General features: G+C 32.8%; 1 protein-coding gene across 5 annotated transcripts in view; it reads right to left on the minus strand.

Annotated features, from left to right (window-relative positions):
• LOC148628753 (uncharacterized) overlaps positions 1-4962 on the minus strand; it is a 48818-nt gene extending 43856 nt beyond the window's left edge. For 4 of the 5 annotated variants that reach the window (XM_088593673.1, XM_088593658.1, XM_088593650.1 and 1 more), the window contains exon 1: positions 4842-4962. The gene's annotated coding sequence lies outside the window, so the exon portion shown is untranslated. The remainder of the gene's footprint in view (positions 1-4841) is intronic. The other variant, XM_088593666.1, reaches the window with a different exon arrangement.
• Between the last annotated feature and the right edge of the window lie 10409 nt (positions 4963-15371).

Genomic DNA, 15371 nt, shown 5'->3' on the forward strand with positions numbered 1-15371 from the left:
ACTAGTAAGGATATATAAGGATAAGAATTTGTAACAACATTAAAAAAAATTCCGTATTCATGACATATTTCTGATGGCATATAGATAAAGATGGATTTTCTATTCATTTTAGTTGTATACTTTTCAGCGTCTAGGGTACACTGTGAAGTTTGCAGATATTTTATTTTGACATGTAAAGCACAGTTTCAGTAATTATGATTTTACAATTTGTTGAACATTTAACTTTATAACAGAATTATTCATTACGAAATACAAGAAAATACAAAAGTTATTTGATTTAATTGTATCTGAGAAGCTTGGAAAAAATGAATATATTAAAATAATATCCTTTTTCAAAGATTTGTATTTTAAACCTAATTGTGTTTTAACCTTAAATATAGCATTGCATGCGATTGACTACACTTACTTCTTATCAATGATATTAAATTCAGTGCATGCTATTTAAAAAACCACGCAAAACTGAAAGCAAATATTAGACATTTTGAAACGTGTTTATACTAATTTTCGATTGCGTTAAAAATATGTATTCACGCTTGATTTTTAACTTATAAAACCATATTGATTGTAATTTTTAGTGTCTTTTGTTCTTAATTTTGAGTCAATATATTTTGGGAAGCGTCATCAAGCAAAAAAAAAAAAAAAAAAAAGACCAAAAACACCAAAAATATATAGAGAAAAATGAACAGCACAAACACAACTGAAATCTGTGTATACTTAGAAGCTCTGGGAGGTTCAGTAGTTACTACTAAAGGAGAAGATACCATAAACATAAGAAACAAAACGTTGTAAAGGACGGAAACCGAACATGGGTTAACGAATTTTCACGGAATTTTGACCACAGACAGATATCAGCATACTGAACGCTTTTATCCTATGTCAATCGCTCATCTGGCACGATAAGCTACATTTGTTTTTGTATAAGCGGCATTGTTTTTCATGGATAAAAATCCCAACCGTCATTTTTGTAGGATATTGTAAGGAACAAACAAATCAACTTTCAGTCAATTCTGTCCAGTAATTTCTGAGAAGGCTTTTTTATTGTAATAAATATCAAAAATAGCTCATACAAAGGGAAATATCCAGAATAGTTTTAAATTCTCACGAATGTTTGACAACAGGTAGGTGACTTGAATCTGACTTAACCTAATAGTGTTGGAGATACATGAAAAAAAAACTGCTGCCAGACTCCTGAGCTTAAAGTCGGTTGTAAAACTACTCGGCATAAAAGAAAGAAAGAAAGAAAAAGAAAATAGTTAATTCGATGAAATGATAGGGCTTAGTGTTGCTAAGTACTGAAACAATCTATTATATCAAATTAAGATATTCACATTCATCATACGATTGCTTTCTTCATTTTAAAAGATAAATTCATATTTCTGTTAACAAATTAACTAACACCCCCCCAACAAAAAAAAAAAAAAAAAAAAAAAAAAAAAAAAAATAAATAAAAAACAAAAACATGCTGAAATTATAATAAAAAAACGATAGTTTTCGATCCTTTAAATCGCCCGTCACACGATCATACGACAATACCACTTTACCTATATGTCTACGCTCAACTTTCTCGCTCGACAACGTACCGGGAAAAACTCTATCGTTGAAATAAGACCGGGTCAATTGAATTATAATCCAATGGATCTCGACTAAACCTGTGTTTCTTTCAATTGAAAATTGTGTGACTAATAAGTGGTTTCCATGGGCAGTATTCATTGCTAGTGTTACACAATTCCGCTTTATATAAGAAACAACCACCATGTTTGTATACTAGCGGACAAAAAAAAATGATGTATTAATTTTTGTTCTTAGTATATTTTATCAACACCATAAATCAAAAATGATATTAAAGTGATATAGACAATATCGAACAACTGTCTTTTCAACAACACATTGGAATTTCGTAAGGCATTCAGTAAAAGCACGATGACCGAAATCAAATTAAAATCAATTTTCACCTCAAAGAGAAGTTCAAAAGGGGATACAGTCTTTAATATGGCATCCCTGTTCATCACCAACTGCTTGATAACGGCACTGAATGGAAGTTACAACTATCATTCTATTGTAAAACTGTTATCACTGAAATTTTAGCCGGTTTTACTAATGCCTTTGAAAGGCAATGTGACAGACTTTGAGGTCTTGTTCAATAGGAATGTTAGCAGGGGACTTTGAAGGCAAGACCAAGACATAAGTATTCTGTTGACAAAGAAAATCCTATGTTATTCGGGCTGTGTGAGGTCTTGTATTATAATCTGAAAGGAACTGTCCGATCTATTCTGACTCAGAAAATTCACAACCCCAGTTGCACAAAAAGTATCTTTATACATCGCAGCTCTCAAGGTATCGTCAACTAAAAAGAATATTAGTTCTGCGCGACGTTATTCTGGCCCATTTCATCACACATCAGCTTAACAACCTGTCCTTTATTGACCAAACTTTACGACAAACGTGATGAATTCATTCAGAATTGTCAACTTTCTTTTCATCAGTTGGCAACATCCCTTCAGCAGTTGCATATAGGGTGTTCATATCACAACTCATACGTTATGCCAGACCTTGCCAAAACTACGCAGTCTTTTGAATCGTGCTAGAATTCTAACAAATAGGCTTCTGGAACAGGGTTATGTGGCTACAAGATTGAAGACATCACTACAGAAGGTTTATGGTCGTCATCATGAACGCGTGGATCGTTACGGTGTGTCCATCTGCGCAATGAAAACTGATTTGTTTAATGTGTCATAGTTTTCCTTTTCTCTTTCCTCTACCCCGGACTTGATTTTGTATGAGCAACTCGGTGTGTTTCTAGAAAAACAAGGGACGCTTACCTTACCGGTGCACCTGGTCGATGCTTCCAGTTTTTGGCTAAGTCCGAGTTGCTCATTTGCTTTTGTTACTTTGTATGTATGATTTTACATATTATGATTATGTTTTCCATATCTGGTCTTTGTCCCTGGATAACATTCTTTTGATTACTTTGTATGTATGATTTTAGTTACGTTATGTTCTTTGTTGTCCATGTCTGGTCTGTCCTGGGATTACATTTTTTTGATTACCGCTATAACCTTGGTTCCCTTGATTATTCTTGGACACAGCAGCTCATGTGCCTTTCATCTTTTTGAGTGGCTGAATATGACACAATAACGATACTTCCGTCATAATAGTATTTCATCGTGATGGTTTTAACAATTATGACCACGCTTTTGACAAACGTCGCAATACTTGTTAAAGGAAAGCATCATCACACTTATTTATAACAAAAATGCCAACAATAAATATTGCAAATTTTTATATGCTGTACACGTGTTTCGAAGAGTAACCTCTTATTAGCATTAAAGCATCATGACAATTGTTCAAAGCATCTCTAAGCAAATTTACTGACATAAGCATCGCAATGGAGGTTTCAAGCATCACGATTGAAGTTAAAAAAAAAGACAACAATTGGAATCAAAGATTTTAAAAGAATTACGATGAAAGTCAAAAGCATCATAATGGAAGTGTAATTGGTGGTGAGGGATGCAAACAAATTTCGCGAGATTTGAAAGTTACGAAGAAGAAATATAATTTTTGTTCCTATCGTTAACATGCGTTTAATGCCGTTTCATTATGATACTTTAACTTAAATAGTGGATCCTTGTGCCTTACATAGCGATCCTTTAAAATTTTAACGGATGCACTTGTCAATTTCATGCATGGTGATGATTTTAGCAAGTATTATGAAACGTTTTTTTTTAAAGTATCAAAAAACAATTAAGTCTCCAACGTAAATATGCTCCATACAAACCAAGATTTTCGTGTTTTGTAAGAGCTCTGATGGTGTAATCCATTGGAATTCAGCCTCTTTTTTTGATGGTCCAAGTACTGACACGTCCAGTGTTGATTAAACTAAGATGAATAAATTTGGTCTAGGAAGAATGGATACCCAAATTGTTATTAAAGAAACAAAAATCATCGACTCAAAAGAATAGAAAACGTCATCAGGCTTTTCGAAATTATCGTCGTGTCTTATATTTAGCAAGTTGTTTTAGTTTACCCAATTTTCATATACATATTGTAGACCACAAGGCTACAAAAACAATTTACCACTTCGTCAGCAAATCTATCAGTAATAGCAGTAATATACTACTACCACGAGTTATTCATTTTGTTTGCTTTGATACATAGCCAACAATCTCAATAGATTTAACTAACCAAATACTTGAACTAGGTCGCTTTACAACTCAGGTAATTATATACACGATAAATCACATGTTATATTCGCAAATTGGATTTAAAATTTTTTTAATATATTGAATTGCATTTGCAATGCTTGTCAATGCACAAGTAATTTACAAAGATTTAATTGTCCCTTTTCAAACTGTAACACGCCATCGTTTTGTTTTCAAAAATGTTAAAATTTAAAAGTTTGTACCTCTCTCTTTACCTCCAAACTTTCAAAAAAGTATTATAATAGTCGAAGATATAAGATTGTAATAAAAAACGATGAATAACTAAACTAAATAAATAAATAAATAGCTAATTTGTTTTGTTTTTGTTTTTTTTTGACAAAAAATGATGCCATATTTAATACGAGATAATTCTCATCTGATTCAAGTTTCATTTTTCTGATAGTAGGAAACATTGAGTAGCAGGCAACAAAACAAAACGATAAAATTTCGTTATTTGAAAATGCATTACGCACAACAAACAATGAAGATTTTTCATGATAATAGGCCATATGAATATTGGAAATAGTAATACAGTGGCACACATTTCAGTATGTTCAGAACTGATGAACTTAATGTCATTTTACTGAAAATAAAACGGCGTTATATCATAAACGATAAATACTACTGATTTCTTAAACTTACCACTCATAGGTTTTTCCAAATACACGGTGCTGACCTTGAACAAAAATAGCAACACGAAATATTTAAACTTAATACATACCAGAAGGATTGTAATTTAAATACTATTGTATTGTGTAACTAAAGGCTCATTTATTCTTTTTCTATTTTGGCTTGATCGATATAATTGTCAGATGATGTATTAAGGAAGTTACTTTACTGAAAAAAAGTTTATCTATGATAAATGAAATGGATTGAAAAGCAGGCTAGGTCTATATATATATATATATACACATCGTCTCAGAATGTGACGACTCTATTCGCTACACAGCTCCATAGGATCAAATTGATACAGGGAAGATAACGTTAACTTATAGAAGGGTCTGAAAAATTCCCAAAGATGTTAGAACTGTCAAATTTGCGAAGCAATTTTTTTTGGATGTTCCCTCCGCGGGACTCGAACTCGTACCGCTGTGACATCTATGGCAACACCGCCTGCACTAAGTCCAGCACCCTAGACCACTCGGCCAGTTAGGCTATATAAAAAATATAGCTTTCGCTGGTCGGGTAATTCCTCCTCGTAGGATTAATCTAGGGCTGTAAGTTATTACACGATGTATGGTAGTACGGGACAGTTCATCTAGGTGTTATTATGTAGGATAGAGGATCAAATTAATGATGCATGTCACAACAAATCAATATTATACAACGTCTCAGAATGTGATGACTCTATTCGCTACACAGATCCATCGGATCAAATTGATACAGGGAAGATAACGTAAACTTATAGAAGGGTCTGAAGAATTCCCAAAGATGTTAGAACTGTCAAATTTGCGAAGCAAAATTTTGGTCGTTCCCTCCGCGGGACTCGAACTCGTACCGCTGTGACATCTATGGCAACACCGCCTGCACTAAGTCCATACATAGCAACATACAACATGTATAAACAATCATACAAAATAATATATACAAACAAATATTTGAAAGAATATATATGTAAAAGAAAGGACAACTCTATTTCACTTTTAATGATAATGTAGTAAAACTAATATTAAAGTTTCTTGAATATATTCTTCTGAACTATTTGCTGTATTAGAATAAAAAAATACTATGTATATATTACGAATGCGGAATTCACTTTTAAAATGTAATTATCTGACATTGGTATGTTACCCCAAAATTTTGTTTTCAAATTTATTCTAGATAGAAACGGTAAGTCAATTATAAAAATAATTGTTAATCTTTTTAAAAAAACCTTTGAGAACAGCTTTTTTAACATAAAGATTAATTAATCTATGTTATGATTGCAATTAAATATCATAGTGCAATGATAAATATACAAAGTAAACAAAACATTAATACCAGCAAAATATATATGGAAGAAGCTACATATGCATGCTTAAGATTATAGTGTACTACTGAAATCGTTTCGTATCTTTTATTACATTTTTATGCAGCTAGTACAATCCTTAAATTGTCGTTTTATGAAAGAAGCTTTTTGCCATAAAGCAGTTTTTGTACGTTATACTGTGAAAATTGATATACACGAATTAAAGTACTTTCACATTCGTAGACGGAATAAAGCTCTTTAGTTGAATAAGACATAGTAGTACAAGCGGGCAAACGTAGGATATCATCATGAGGTTGCTGCCTCAAATTGTAATCACTGATATTGACAATATAAGGTTGTATAAGATTTGACAAGTAATCTGGAGCAAGTCCATTAATAATCTTAAACGTCAGAATAAACCTATGATTCTCACGGAGCTTATAAAGTGGTTCCCAACCAAGTTCAGCATACATCATTAATTTTCCAGGAGACCAGTAATAATTCTACCAGCTTCTGTCTTGACACTCACAAGAAGATTCGATTCATATGATGTATAGTTATCCCATACAAAATCCCTATTTTCTAGTACAGGCCGAATAAATGATAAGTATATTTTAATTTAATTCTTTCTATAGACCTGACACTTCAACATTATAAGTAACTTCAATCTTTGACATGCTTCTTTAAACATAAATCCTATTGATTTAATTGTTCCATTTTGTATTAAGGAGGTAGACCTAGGGTAAGGGACACAACTCTTGAAAACAGTGATGTGTTTGTATCATAATCATTTCACCAAAACCTATCACGATTTAAAACAGAATGAAATCAATCCAAATTACTTTGAAGCTTACATGAGATTGATATACAAAGCTGAGTACAGACGTTCCAGTGATTTGTAAGAGTTGTGCCCCTTACATCAGGTTTATCTTCTTAATATGTCATTATGAGACAACCCTGTAATAATTATTTAAAGTGTATGAACCATGAAAAGGTGCAATGTGCACAAATGAAGTAAAAAATATTTAAAATTATCAGAATCTGAACAGGAAAAGTGAGAAAAATACATGTAAAATTAAGCATATTCTGCAGGTATTCGAATCAATTTTGCAATCAATTGGTGAAGCTATCTCCCTTATTATCTTTTTCATTAAATGCATTTTACCCACCATATGTGACACACGAACTTACCGAAACCCCGTTATCTATGGGATAACACCGTTATCCATGGATTCACAGACCGTCATCTAAGTATGCTATGCGAAAGTAACCAAAACCCCTTTATCTATGGGTTCAGTGACCGTTATATATAGGTTAACTGACTTTAACTAAAAAAATCACATGTGTTGAATAATTAAATTCCGCTATCTATGGGTGAGCGAAAGGTACCCCCCCCCCGCGGTACCTTCTTTCTCTATGTCGTCAAGCAATATTCGGAAGAGATGTTTTTAAAGGCAAGGTTTTGTTGTTACAATACCTTAGTCAACAGCGTTTTCATGAAAATCATTTTTGTACTTTTAAAAGTAAGTGAAACCTTTTATAATGATTACAGTAGCAATTTGAAGTATGGATGAAATGCATGTACCCACGCAGTACCCTCACTCTATGTTGTAAAGCAATATTCGAAAGAGATCTTGTTTAAATTCTTTATAAAAGAATAATATCTATTTCGTCATGATTTTTTTAAAAGGACAACTTGGTCAAAATTGAAAAGTAAAAGTAATTCAAGCCCCCTAAATGAAGCACCATATTTAAAAGTAATATCTTTTTACCGACGATGAAATGTGGTGAAACTTATGACAAGTATAAAAAAAATTTTTCTCAGTCACATAGATATCACTGTTGCTACAATCGGACGGTTTGTTGCACACTCGAACAAATCGGACAGGTTGTGATGTATTAACGTCATGTGAACAGGTACGTCAGTGTTTCAAGAAACGGATAATTAATTATTGAAAATGCACAATCATCTCTTTATTATAGATTTTAGTATATACCTTAGCTATAAGGAGATGAATATCAGTTTCATGTATAACTTGTTATAACAGAAAATGTTAAGAATTCATTGAAAAGAGGAAATGTGGGAATAATTTTTTCAAAGCATTGTTTTCAGTCTCCCCATTTTTTCTGCCTGTGTAATAAAAGATTATAAATATTTAGGTAATATATGAATTTTGTGACAAAACTAACTTTTTAAAAACTGCAAACGAATGGTTGATTGTAATAAGAAAACAAGATACAGTCGGGGGTTTCCTAATGACCATTGGTCACACGAACAAGTATATATGTCATTTAGACAGATTATTTGAATTAAATTTGAAGAGAAATCAAGGGAACCAAGGTTACAGTGGTAATCAAAAGAATGAAATCCAGGGACAAAACCAGACATGGAAAACAGACAGGGGCGTAGCTGCCTATACGCAAATACGCAGTTGGGTACGTTCGGAAAAAGTAACAAAAATAAAAACACATTTTAAAGATGAAATACAAGTTATTTATCACATATGCATACCATGAACGTAGTATAGGCTCTGAAAAACTGGCTCCAAAATCGTTAAAATTCAGAAGTTTCCCTCAGGGCTTTGCCTTGCCGGACTCACTGGGGGTCTTGAGTGACCCCCCCCCCCTCAAGACCCCTCGCCGTAATTTTGCGTACAACTAAAATAGGTCTAGCTACGCCCCTGACAGACATACACAACAAAGAACGTAAAGAAACTAAAATCATAAATACAAAGTAACAAAAGCAAATGAGCAACTCGGACTCCAATAAAACCTTGGAGGATGGACAAGGTGCACCGGTAGGGTAAGCGTCCTCTGCTTTTCTAGAATCATCCGCCGAGTTGCTCATAAAAAGTTAAGTCCTGGGTAGACGAAAGAGGAAAGGAAAACTATGACACCTTGAACAAATCAGTTTTCATGGCGCAGATAGATACACTGAAGCGATCTACGAGTTCATGATAATGACTATAAAACCTCTGCAGTGATTACGTTAATCTTGTAACAAACCCATATGTATCCAAAACGATATTTACTAATGTATCGTTTCGGTGATTAACATTTCTCTACATAGTACCCGATAGATGCATCCCTTGCTTTTGTATCCAGCAGACAATGGTACTTTCTTGTATCGTTAAAAAAGACATTTCGGACCATGAAAACCCATAATTCCTTACGAATGCCGGATATTTCAACCTATATATATTTCAAGACCATTACAATTAGGATAATGCATAAGGACAATTAAAACCGTACAACATAACCAAATTTTCCATGTTGGAAAATATTAAAAATAAAATACTAAACCAGAGCTGACAAAATTATCACATGCTTTTTAAGGTTTCTTCGGGAGCGTAAAAAGGTTTCATCTTCCTCATATTAGGGCTTATTTACCATCTAAGAGATGTATTAGACATCATAAACGTCGATTTCAGGGGTTATTTCACAAAGTAAAAATGACAAAATTAAAAACTCTAAAATAACCATACAATAACATTTTTTTTCAGACCGACATTTTCGAAAAGCTCTTTTTGTCTTTTTTCGTTTGAAATGATTAAAAAAGATACCTATATATAAACTATTTAATTTGAAATTAAAAAGAAAGTGGCAAAACACGGTCAAAATAGCCTAAAATATCGGAAGTCGTGCAATATTAGTATTGTTTTTTTGAAAACATATTTGACAAAAAGTTGTAATTGATTATCGTTCCCTGAAAATATTTTGAATGTTTCCGTCAATTAAGGTGCTTAAAAATGTTGATATCAAATTATATTTTGCATAATGCTGAATTGTTTGCATTCTAGTTGAAAAAAAAATTCCCATTACATCAAATTGCATTTAAAAGTACTTTGTAGAAAGGATAATTTAGAGAGGAATTTTTCATCGAAATAAAATCATACATATCTTATTATACACATTGTCTTATCCAACATCATCTAAGGCTTGCTCAGTCACTCTCGAAAACGGTCCGCTAATGAAATTCCATTGACGTAAAAAACAATAACAGATTTCCCTAATTTCAACATTATGAAGAATATTTACAGACATCCACATAAAATTCTTGTTTCCAATATTACTCCTTGTATATGATAACATTAAATTTGTTATCTTTTTATTGTATTGTTCTTTTTTTAGAAGTATTTAATTAACATAATTATACGTAGGATTATTCATATATGCACGTTCATATTCACCGACCGATATTATCTCTATACTCAGATCTCTACATGAGTATTTTTCTTGAAATATACTGTTTTATTTAGAGATAAATGGTCTCCAAGAAACACAAGACCAATATGAATCGCTGAGAAATATATTAAAGGTCTAGTAATTTAATCCTCACTTATGAAATTTATGTTGACGATTTTATACACGCCCAGTATTTTTTTTTTTGCCTGCTTGATTTATATCTGCGAGATCAGTCCGTTTGCATATTTTTGCAGGATGCATATTTGTCATGAGTTTCATTTTCATCAGTTCTGCATGTAATATGATTCTTATCTATAAATGAACTTGAAAGTTTATTTTTTATATGAAAATTGTAGAAGAAACGCTTTTTAAAAGTATAAATCTATGGAAGAAAATAATTGTCATCAATTTTTAATGGTACTTTTATTGTTTAGCAACTTTTTTTTTCTCATGGTATCGTTTTTTAACTTTGTACATAGAAAACACACTAGCTTTTTAAATCTAAGTTTCGTCACAGAAAGCGCTAATGTGGGAAGTATTATGGGATATTACCACCTCAACAATATCAATTTAGTACGAGTAATGTCACTTCATTTTGTATTAACAAAAGTATACGTATGGTCATGAGTAGCATGTATGCATTTTTGCTATATACTATGAAATTGTTTTATGAATTGATGCAATATAAAGGCTATATCTCATGGATCACAGTTAATGCAGAAAAAATTAGTAATTTCAACAAAAGAAACAATTATCTTGCTCTAACTCTTGCTCACATTAATATGGAACGGATTAAACACATCTCATTGCCTCAACTAGAAATGATAATTTTGAACTTTTAGTAGCCAGTATATTGATAATTGATCAAGAAAAAATAATTTCCCGTTAATATGCTTGCATAATATATACATTTCCTATTTTGCCTTGGAGTTTTGTTTTGAATTTCTATATACCACGAAAGCTCATATAGGTATTGTACAGTATCATGATTTATTCCTATTGAATAAAGGGACATCAGTAGTTTCAGTCATTTGTAGTCTTCAAGTACCTATTTCGTCTATCCCGGAAGTGAAATGTTATTACCAATGCGGTGTATCTTTCTAGAAAAGTAGAGGACGCTTACATAAATGGTGTACCTGGTCTTTGATCCCAGTTTTTCTTGTGGAATCCGGGTCTCTCTTTCTTTCTTATATGTTAGTGTTACTTTGGTTACTTAATGTTCTTTTTGTGTGTCTCTATTATCGTTGTTTATTCCTTATCCCTGGAGTATATTCTCTGTCATTACCGTTCGAATCATTGGTCCATTGATATCCCTCTGTTACAAACTTCCCGGAGTACATAATCACTTAAATACATTGAATGAACCACAATACACTACGAAATGTCTTCAAATGCAGATTAACTACTGTTTATATTGGAAAATACCCAAAACTTACAGTATTAAGTGCACTAACCATTCAAACTGAATAGACAAATTACAGAAATCGTTCAAGACATGTAAGATTGTAAAATATCTTGACACATCAGAAATCATTGTTATTTCTATTTATATCCACATGATAAACTATTTGCAGTCTCAAAGACTTGAATTTATCTGTATTTTCAGTGCGGTTTTGTCCGTTTAGTATATTGATTGGTATATCTATAGTTTGAAGAGCTTCTTTTTTCCTATTAAGTTTTTGTAAACATCGAATTTTGCAAGAAAACCTTCGAAAACCTTTGGTCACTTAATGTTCTTTTAAGTATGTCACATCATTACATTTGTTGTTCAACAAAACGGGTCCAAGTGACAGATCTACTTTTCTCTATTTCCAATGTTCTTTCATAGTATTCCAAGGCACGTTCTGTGTCGCGTGTAATATCTGATAATTGAAAAAAATTGCCACAAACAATGTACAAAATTGAAAGTGAAAGCCATGTTTACTCTATTTCACTACCCTCTACTTCTTGTATATTCCCCAAGAGATCCTTCATAACATCATTACATCTGTTGTTTAATTCATGTTTCTTTTCGTCGTCTTTTTCTTCATTCAATTTTTGCGTTAACAATGTAAGTAAAACTGTATTGCACAACGATATATGCCGTATATTATAACTTCCACCAAATTTAATTATTCCAAAATCGACGAATATCTTTTCTTCTAAATGTACCATTTGCTCGCATAGCTGAATTTCCTTATCAAGGGTTACAGATTTAACATCTTTAAATCCCAATGGCGTCATCATATGACCACCGTTTATTTCGAAGACACACAACTAGTTTTGAGGCTTGTTTAGGGACCTCTTTTTCAATCACTTCCCGTAAAATTACAGCAGTTTTGTATTCACAGTTACATGCTCCTTCTAAAACCTTAAACTCTTTAGATGTTTCGTCGTTATTGGTAATGTATTTAAGTTCATTTGATAGTATGCCGTTATTGTGCAATATTCTAAGCAATAGTTCGGAGAGTAAAACTTCTGAAATATTCACTAAGGGCATAGCTAGGTTATTTTCAACTAATATGTTAAAGTCGGCCTCCCCGATGTAGTTCGATTCAAAAACTTCTAATTCGGTGTCGGATTCTTTCTTGCTTGGATATCGCTGATGCTTCTGTGCTTGCCAAGAATGAACCACCTTTTAACGAATTCTTCATTTAAAACTGTTAAGGTCTTTTTCATTACTGGCCTTGTTTGATGTTCATCACTTCTGTCAGTCTCAGGTATATTTTGCATATCATTGATGTACATGCAATTGTCGCGTGTAAAATCACACTCGCTTTTACAATATCAAGAGCTGTTTTGCGCGCTTTCATGAGATGAAAATGAGCTTCATCTATTTTTGTGCGTTCGTAAACAAATGTAGTGCCTATTGAACAATGAAGATATGCTATATAAAACTTTAATTCTGCGTCAAGGACATTTATTTCATCTTCAATGATTTTTATCAATTTTATGGCATGGAGAACGAATCGTAGATTTCTGTCCACTGTCACATCTGTTGCTGGATCAATATCAATTTCAAAACAATACACTTTCAGTAGAAATTCTAAATGACCTCTATCATCTGTTTCTAGACTTTTGCTACTAAGAAAATTTATGACATCTTTTGTGACCTTGTGAAACATAAGTATTGTATATCGATCTGCATGTTCGCCTTCTAGCTCTTTAGGTATATTTATTTTTGTATTTTTTTTCTATACGAACAGGCTTCGAATGCGTAACGTTGCACAAGGGTATATCAATGAATGATTTAATCAAAGCCTGGATTTGTTGATTTAAATATCTCTTTTGCATCGCGTTAGATGAAATTAGCAAGCTTCTAGTACAGTAGTTGAAACATTGTAATGTGTGAAATATGGAATTAATTTAACTACTTCCCTTTGGTTTTCGCTTAATGTTTTCTTGACAAAAAATCAAGGGCAAAATTTGAGATTTTAGCGTAATTGTCTCACAGATCGGTTGAACCACGCTCTTTATTGACTCATATAACGATTTTGCATCCGATTTAGAAGAGGTGAGTGAGAATTAGTCAAGAAATGTTTTTAATGTTAACTTAAAAGTAATTATGAATCGAACAGCAGTAACTACTACAAAGGGAATATTCCCAATAACGTCTCTCAAACGTGCGATATCCTCTAATTTTGTATCCACATTTTTACAAGCTCAGACTATTCATCGTTAGTCATTCCATTGAATAAAACTAATTAAATTTTTTTAAATATTTTTTTGAGTTTTGAATTTGTTGTAGCTAATATCATGTCTAGGTTTGGTACATTTTTTATCAGAGACACTAATAGAACGACTTCTGCATAGCCTTTTTGGTGGTATCTTGGTCTACATCATCAATGAAAAGAAGAAACGGGAATCCATATCTTTCATCTTGATTAAAGCAGTCATTCAAGTTTTCTGCAACTAACTTAGTATCAACTGCTTCTTTACAAAAAAATTTGAAGTTCAAATCTTTGGCCAAACTTTCAAGTATTTCTTTTCAACTCAAAACATTACTGAGAAGAATTTTTCCAAAGATTGAATACTTGTCCTTCATTTTATTACAATAAGAATGGGCTGCCTGTGACTTTCCGGGTCCTCGTGCATCTGAAACAATATAATAACATTAACAAAATAATTAAAAGAGTAATCAAGGGAACCAAGGTTATAGCGGTAATCAAAAGAATGTTATCCAGGGACAAAGACCAGATATGGAAAACATAATCATAATATGTAAAATCATACATACAAAGTAACAAAAGCAAATGAGCAACTCGGACTCTACTAAAAACTGGGAGCATGGAACAGGTGCACCGGTAGAGTAAGCGTCCTCTGCTTTTCTAAAAACATCCGCCGAGTTGCTCTGGGTAGACGAAAGAGGAAGGGAAAACTATGACACGTTGAACAAATCAGTTTTCATGGCGCAGATGGATACACCGAAATGATCCAAGAGTTCATAATGACGGCCATAAAACTTTTGCAGTGATGACTTCAATCTTGTAGCAACATATCCCTGCTCCAGAAGCCCATTTGTAAGAATTCTAGCGCAATAGTCTCGGCCAGCTCTGGCATAACTTACGCAGGTGCCGAAGGGATGTTGCCACAGATGAAAGCAAAGTTCACAATTTTGAATGAAAAGTCATCACTTTTGTCGTAAAGTTTGGTAAATAGTTTTACTTTACCATCGAATTCTAAGTGTAGGTCAAGATATGAGGCTGACATTACAATGTCTGTAGTATCCTTTATCTCAAGTACTTTGGGGTAGATGCGATGTATCAAATCCCCAAAATTTGAATTGTTTAAAGATAATACGTCATCTATATAGCGGAAACTGAGATTAAAGGATCTAGCTAAACGATATTCGTTCTTTCGGATCAGATCAGCTATAAAGTCAACCTCCTAAGAGTGAAGTAATAGGTCAGCAAATAGAGGAGCACAATTTGTTCTCATTGGAATGCCGACCGTTTGTTGAAAAACACGTCCACCACACTGGAGAAATATGTTGTCGATTAAAAATTCCAGCATTTTGTAGACATCTTCTGTATATTTGGAAGATCATTTGGAATTATTTC

Source organism: Perna viridis, chromosome 1 (assembly GCF_037379345.1).
Source record: "Perna viridis isolate PV_CMFRI_1.1 ecotype Kerala chromosome 1, ASM3737934v1, whole genome shotgun sequence".
NCBI classification, from domain to species: Eukaryota; Metazoa; Mollusca; class Bivalvia; order Mytilida; family Mytilidae; genus Perna; species Perna viridis.